Raw genomic sequence first — 7,130 nt, 5'->3', positions numbered from 1 at the left:
CTGTTGCCCCTGTCCCTTCTGTTGCCCCCGTTCATGCTGTTCATCCATGTGTGAGTTATAGCTGGATGCATCCATCCTTTTCTCTGATGCTCAGCAGTCCTTGTACCCCAACCCCCCATCCCTCTCTCTTACCTGCTGTCACCAGTTGGCTCACCACCTGCCTCCAACAGTTAGTCAAATTCCCAGTTGTCCTTCATGTCCAAAGGTAAGAAGGGGGAAAAAATTACCAAAGCAAAACAAAGGAGATGCATCCAATCAAATCATGTTTAACATTCCTCTCATAAATACGTTGTAACTTTATAGGAATTATGAAACTTTGGTTTTTCATACCCATAAAAGGTTGTAGACCAGGACAGGATGGTCTGGTGGATTTTTTCTTTTTCTTTTTTTTTTGTCTACTTTTCACAATGTCTTCTTAGAACTAATAGAAGTGGACCAAATCCAAGAACAATTAAGAAAGTACTGACTGTTCTTTTAAAATTTATTTCCATTTTAACTGACCTACAGCTTATTATTAACAAAATGTGATTAAGGCATTTTTAATACAGCATTTCTTCAAAGTAAAATTCTACCATCGTCAACAAACATTGCATCCTCTCAATCATTGCAAATGTTAAGTTTGGTATTTTATCAGAAACAGAAAAAGCTTAAGTTCAGACGTTAACTAGATAAAACCTTTACTTTTTACATTTGTGATTAAGCTTCCATGTTGAAGAATTGAACCCTTCTATAAGGAATTCCTGCAGTAGAGCAAAATGGATCCTAATTAAAGGTTTTTTTTACTGTTGTTCAAGAAAAGGGTATTGATCCGTACAACCAGAAAAAAGTCAGTCATAACATTTACTGGCTCACACTTAAATGAATGCATTCTATCATTGTTCACATCTACATACACCCCCATGCAGCTAAGGTAATGATGCGTAAAGGATTCAAGATTTGTTAGAACTACAATCCCATGCCTGTGTACCTTAATGACAGTTATTATTCTGTCATACTGTGACTCTCACTATGCAGATCCATAGCCAACTGCAAGATATTTGCCTCCATACACCATAATTACGCATGACTGATTATGTGCGTGCATATTCCTCCATGCGCAGGCAGTTCCCTATTGGTGCTGATAATTATAGTGATGACTGACAGCTGTAATAAACAGAAACTTTACGATACCCACCAGATTCTACAACTTTTTGCTGCCTGGAAAAAAAAAAAAGTGTTGAGTGTCATTTCGGTAACTTTTATTTATCCAGATTTAGCTGTTGAGTCAGCGATAGAAAGTGGGATGAAAGTGGAAGATGTCATGGCCCTAATCCTATTTATTAAATTTGCTTCCTTACCAGTTCATGCTGTTAATGGAAAAAATAATTTAGGATCTTCTTTACACTGACAAAACAATGCTTGATGTACTGTTTTGTGTGCAAAATATTTCCTGCACATCAGCCATGTAGAGTGTGGAAAAGTAGATTGCAGGAAAAGCAATGTTTATAACATTATTCTATAAGCAATAGGGATGTAACGATTCATTTTAACAACGATTTGATTCATATCATAATGTATGGTTGCTGATGCAATTCAAAGTTGGTCCATTTTGTACGATCCGTACACTGAGCTAAAATTGTTCTAAGACACTTTTAGCCAAAAATTCAACCAGTGTGACTCAGAGATACATAAATGGGTACTTTAAAGGCGCCTATTATCTTTATACCGTATATGTACCAATAGTAGCCCCAGCATTTATTCCAAAAATGTGTCTGCCGGGCTGACATGTCTTAGAGACAGGTATCTATTGGAGACCGCCGTTTATTCTATCAGAGACAGAATGGTGATGGCTAATGGTTTCATTTCTGGTGAAATTTGGTCAAGAAATGCAGACAACAACACCAGATGAACATTTCAGGATTCACTGAAAAGTCGAGCACATTGTATTATGTTCTGATCAACACTGGCTATGAACGTTTCTTTTCACCTCGAAGCATCAAAAATCCTCTTCACTTTCATACCAATAATTTCCTGGAGACACACGCACCTTTCCATTTGTGCTCAATAATACATGTTCAAACCAGTACTTCTAACTCGTTGCTCGCTGTATTTGCAACTCCACTAAGCAACCGTGGCTCTTAAATCCCTTTATTGCGGCTCTTTAGCTTTAAAAATGCTAAAGATTTAATAAAAAGGAGATTAGTTATTTAAGTTTTTTTCATTTCTGTTTAGATTTTTAACATGTCAAGCAACTAAGCAAAAAAAGTTGATTTATTGACAGAAATTTTGTAGATTTTTATGTATTTAATTTCCATACCATGACAAAAAGGGTAGAGAACTTGGCTTTTACAAAACATGTTTATATTTTGCTCATATATTATATTTACTACTACAGATAAACACCTCTAAATTTAGTCATATCAGGAACTGGCAGAGGTATGCAGAAAAAGTGGCTAGAGCGCTTGTTTTGAGCTAATTGAACGGATTTCTTGGACAATCAGCCTTTTAGCTTCTTGCCTCAGATGGTTGCAAGAAAGAAGGTCCACCAAACACATGCACTTTTTCCCAATCAGATTTTCAACACAGATATTATAACACATATACTATTAAACTTCACTGGCTGCGTATTTTTATTTATTTTTTTCCACAATTATGCTCTGTTGTGGCCACTTAAAATAAAAATATTTAACTGGCCTAAGAAAAAGCGGGATAGTTGAACAACATTTATGATTTACCTGTTGGTCAGATATATATGCACAAGAGGGGCTTACTGTTCTGGGGTACTTTTACTCAAGTCAAGTTCCTCTAATAACCCTAATATTTTACAATGATATTCAGCCAGCTGCTCTAGTTTGACCGTCCTTCTTTCTTTTAATACATTTCCAATTAAGTTTCTTTGCAAACAGCACCAGAAGTTTGTATGAATAGAAAAATCTTACATGGTCTTAAAGCCTGACCTATACACTTCAGTTTCAATTTTATTTACATTTCATTTATATTTGCTTTATAATAATCGTGCATTTCAACTTTTTTTTCTGAAAACTTTATTAGAAGTAATCTTTAATAAACTGTCCTTTCCTTGAATAAGTACCAAAACATTTGATCTGATTATAAAAAAGAGTCCTCCTTTGAAATATAGCCCAGTGACGGCATAAAAAGTCATTGACACATCCATTAAGAAGTAAAATAGTGGGACTTATTGCAGGGAAATAATAAAATAAATAAATAAATAAAGCAAAATAAACAAACCCTCAATCATCTGTGCATCCATCACACACCTTTCCCTCTTATTTAGTCAGTGCCTTCTGATGGATATATGAAATATGATGTATTTTCAGATCTCATCTGAATAAATATCATTGCAAAGTGATGTTATTAGTTATTGCTGTGTGCAAATGCAGTGGTGCACAAACACCCAACTCTGACTACAGACATTTTTTTTTTGCATTACAATGAAAAATAAATAAAAAAATAAATAGCTTTTTCTTTGTTCTCTCATATGGACTGGTTAAATTCATAACTACTCACGTTGTTTCAGAAAGTAAATGTATCTTATTGATTTGTTTTCTTTGCCACTGTGCATGATGTTCTGCATGATAAATCCACTTTAGAATACCATCACGCCTGACTTGGTGGGATGTTCTTACTATTCCACATGGCATGCTGTCTTATGCTTTTTCAAGAAATCTGGGATGAAAGAAATATCTCGCTGTGTTTTTGACACCTTCCTTTTATCAACTTACAGGGGCCACATGTGTTTCACAGCAATTGTAAGGAAGGAATATTGTTTTTAAGATCTTCACGGTAAGGTAGGTGTGAGAGATGTAGTAAAAAGTTAAAGTAACAGTTGTTTTAGTGGCAATATGCATGTTTCAGAACAATATATCAGTGGTTTTATTGTAGTAGTAGTTCACTTTCGGCTTATCCCTTTCGGCGTCGCCACAGCGTAACAGCACCCACTGTTTCGCATCAGTGATTTGGCAGAGTTTTTACGCCGGATGCCCTTCCTGACACAACCCTGTGCTTGGGGGGCACAGGGACCCAGTTAGGCAGCAGCGTCAAGGGTCTTGCCTAAGGACCCAATCTGGGTGGGGATTAGTGGACAACCCTGGAAATCGAACCAAAGGCTCCTGCATTGCCAGCCCTTCACCTAGCCCACTGAGCCACCCAGCCGCTATATCAGTGGTTTTATTAATATAGCTAATTTGAGTATATAGTTACAAGAGTTTGTCACTACATTAGTACATACAAAATGGAAATTCCTCTTACATTTTGTTAGTTTACTGTGTATAATATAGACTTAGTATAGTATGTTACTTCACTTTCTTGTTTTTTTTAATTTTTAACAGGACTGAAACACAGTCATTCTAAAGAAAAATAATATTTTAAAAAATCCAATTGAGTTAACAGATTGTTTTTCTTTAACTGCAGAACAACGGATAATAAGAAAAATACCATTAATTCCAATTACATGCATTATGCAACCGCTTTTTAAATGTTTTTGTGCATTTCCAAACATACCTTAAACTCCCACTCTAACTATATATATATAAAAAATTCTACAATCATTTCGGGTGATCTTTTAGTTATGATTATACAGTTAGCCAAAACCAAAAATCCTGTGAATCTGCTTTTTTTTTTTTTTTTTAAAGACATTTTCTTTAAAGCAGCAGGAGCCCATTAGAAATAAAATTCTTGTTTGTGGGCGGGATTATTGGTGCATAAGTTAGCCCTCTAGCCTAATAGCATCTCACAGTCCTAAGCTAATGTTAGCGTAGCAAAAAAAAAAAAAAAGGACTGAGCAAAATTGGAGCTATGCAGCCATACAGTTTAAAGCAGTGGTCCCCAACCTTTTTCAGACCCCGACCCGGTATAAATTATACAATATTTTCACGGACTGCCCAAACAGGATGAAAGTTAACATTTATAAATTTACAGCTTCTAAAAATCCATTAAAAAATGCTGCTACTGGTGTAATAATAATTTATTGTTCTTTCAAGTTAAAGGTTCTTCGTTTTCCTCATTGATTCTTTTCTCCCTGAGTAAATATGTTTAATTGTTTGGTTTTTGTTAGCTTTTAGCTTGGCGCTCCTAGCTTAGCAATCCAGGTAGTCACTTTAAGTCACGTGACCAAGACGGATGTTGTCAACAGAATCCAGTAGTTTTCCAAAATAAAACTTCCTTCAGGATCAGAAAATAAACTAAATGGAAATAATCAAAATGAACGCATTTGTTTCTCTTTTTTCTGTCTGCGGCCCGGTACCAAGTGACCCACGGACCTGTCCGCACCCCAGGGGTTGGGGTCCACTGGTTTAGAGTCAGCTTAGATGAGGAAAGTGAAGATATAAATAAAGAAATACTCTTAGATGTGGTTTTAATCTTAAATTATTTTATACATGTCCAAAAATGCTATAAGAACATGTTAAAAACACCAAAAAGCATGATTTTCATTGGAGTCTTTGAGTCTTTAATATCTGCAGCATTCTGTTTGTTTTAATATCTGATCTGTCTTTAACAAGGAAGAGGCAAAAGACTTTTGGATTTGTTGACATGATCAGGACATTTTGCCAAAGTTTCAAGTAAGCTTGGGAATGGGGAAATGAAATTAAATGAAATTAAATTGATTGGCTTTTGAGGCCTTTTTCTTTCTAAGAATCGCAGTAAAAATATCACCAAAAAAATTCCAATAAATGTCAGATATTTGTAGTGTTGATGTTTGAGGCCAGAGGGAAACTTACAACAACATCTGGGGTAAAATAGAAACTCTCACCAAAGTGAAGCCTTGGTGTGATAAGGAAGATCTGTTGTTTACCCTATCGCAAGTTTCTAGGCTGCTGTCATTTAAGTTCCCATGCTATCATTTTATTTAATGTTTTCCTCTTCAAAAGTCAATTTAATCCGCCCAAAACCTGAGAAATGATTATTTATACTGCCTCAGGTATTTGCGGCATGAAAAATGCAGCTAAAGTGACAGTGGCTGAGTGTTGTGTGGAATTGGCTATGTGCGGTTTTATCCTCTGTAAAATATGCATGTCTTTTTGTCATCTATTTAAAATTTGGTGTTCGGCAACAAGCAACTCTTAGTTGTTCATCAAGTGCCAAGACGAGCAGATCTTGTTGAAAAGCAAAGAACACTGCAGGGGAGGTTAATGTTTCATAAACCATTTGGCTGTCAGAGAGCTACTCCCATCCTTTGTGTTTGTTCATCCACAGTTTCTGTGGGATGGTACTCTGATCTGTTACACTGTCTATAATGTTTATGGTGTAAAATTTGTGTGATGATGGATGTGCTTGATTCAGGATGCAAACTTGTCTCAGACAACCTTTAATTGATGCAAACCTTACCGACAAAGGGAAAGACATGGCTCAAAGTTTTAAGATATAATAATGAAATCACATTTAGACTTTTTATATTCAGTGTGATACAATTCAATTGCCACATTTGGGCATGCCATTTTGGTGAAAACTAAATGAAATTGCAAAAACTGATTTTGAAGTACAACCATTTCCCATCACTCTCCATGGCACAGCATTTCCCTTCCCCTGGTAATTTTAGTCACTGACAGATGCTTAATAAGTTCAAGCTAATTTGGACCAAAAAACTGATGTGATTGTCCTGTCAATCAACATCAGCATAAACTATGGGGAATATGTAGCTGTGGTTGGAGAGATCTTCAAAGATTGGCATTCACTCAGGATCCTATAATAACAACCCATGGAACAAGACACAGATACAGAGTTTTTCATGGCAAAAAGAAGACTCTGGCTTAAATGGCTACTCCATGCAGCCTGGTTTATTAAAATAGGATATTTGTGTCGGGAAAATCTGATTTTTTTTGTTTTTGTTTTGGTCACATTTTTTAAAAATTAAATGACAGACTATATATTCATTAATGTGCTTAGGTCTAAAAATCTAATTGTTTCCTATCTAGTGTAGTTAAGAAAATGTTTCTTGGTTATCAGATTGTGATTTGGGCTTAAGGCTTTAACAATTCTTTTGTACTTTTTGGTCTTAAGTATTTAGAGTAGTTGTTTTTTTGCTTTGTTTTTTTTCTGTACGGTACAAATTTCTAATAGGTTACACTTTTTGTCCTAAAAAACACTGTAAACCAATGGATTCGCATACATAAAATGCCAGGTTTTGGTCCTTT

The 7,130-nt window shown here is 35.5% G+C and overlaps 1 long non-coding RNA gene across 1 annotated transcript in view; it reads right to left on the bottom strand.

The window, feature by feature from the left end:
• LOC112149894 overlaps window positions 1-7,130 on the bottom strand; it is a 39,617-nt gene that overhangs the window by 3,278 nt on the left and 29,209 nt on the right. The window contains exon 2 of the long non-coding RNA XR_002919857.2: window positions 133-191. This is a non-coding gene — a long non-coding RNA (uncharacterized LOC112149894). The remainder of the gene's footprint in view (window positions 1-132; window positions 192-7,130) is intronic.

The sequence above is a fragment of the Oryzias melastigma genome, linkage group LG13 (genome assembly GCF_002922805.2).
Source record: "Oryzias melastigma strain HK-1 linkage group LG13, ASM292280v2, whole genome shotgun sequence".
Classification (NCBI taxonomy): Eukaryota; Metazoa; Chordata; class Actinopteri; order Beloniformes; family Adrianichthyidae; genus Oryzias; species Oryzias melastigma.
Note: the sequence above shows the minus strand (reverse complement) of the source record. Positions and strands in the feature narration are given on the sequence as shown.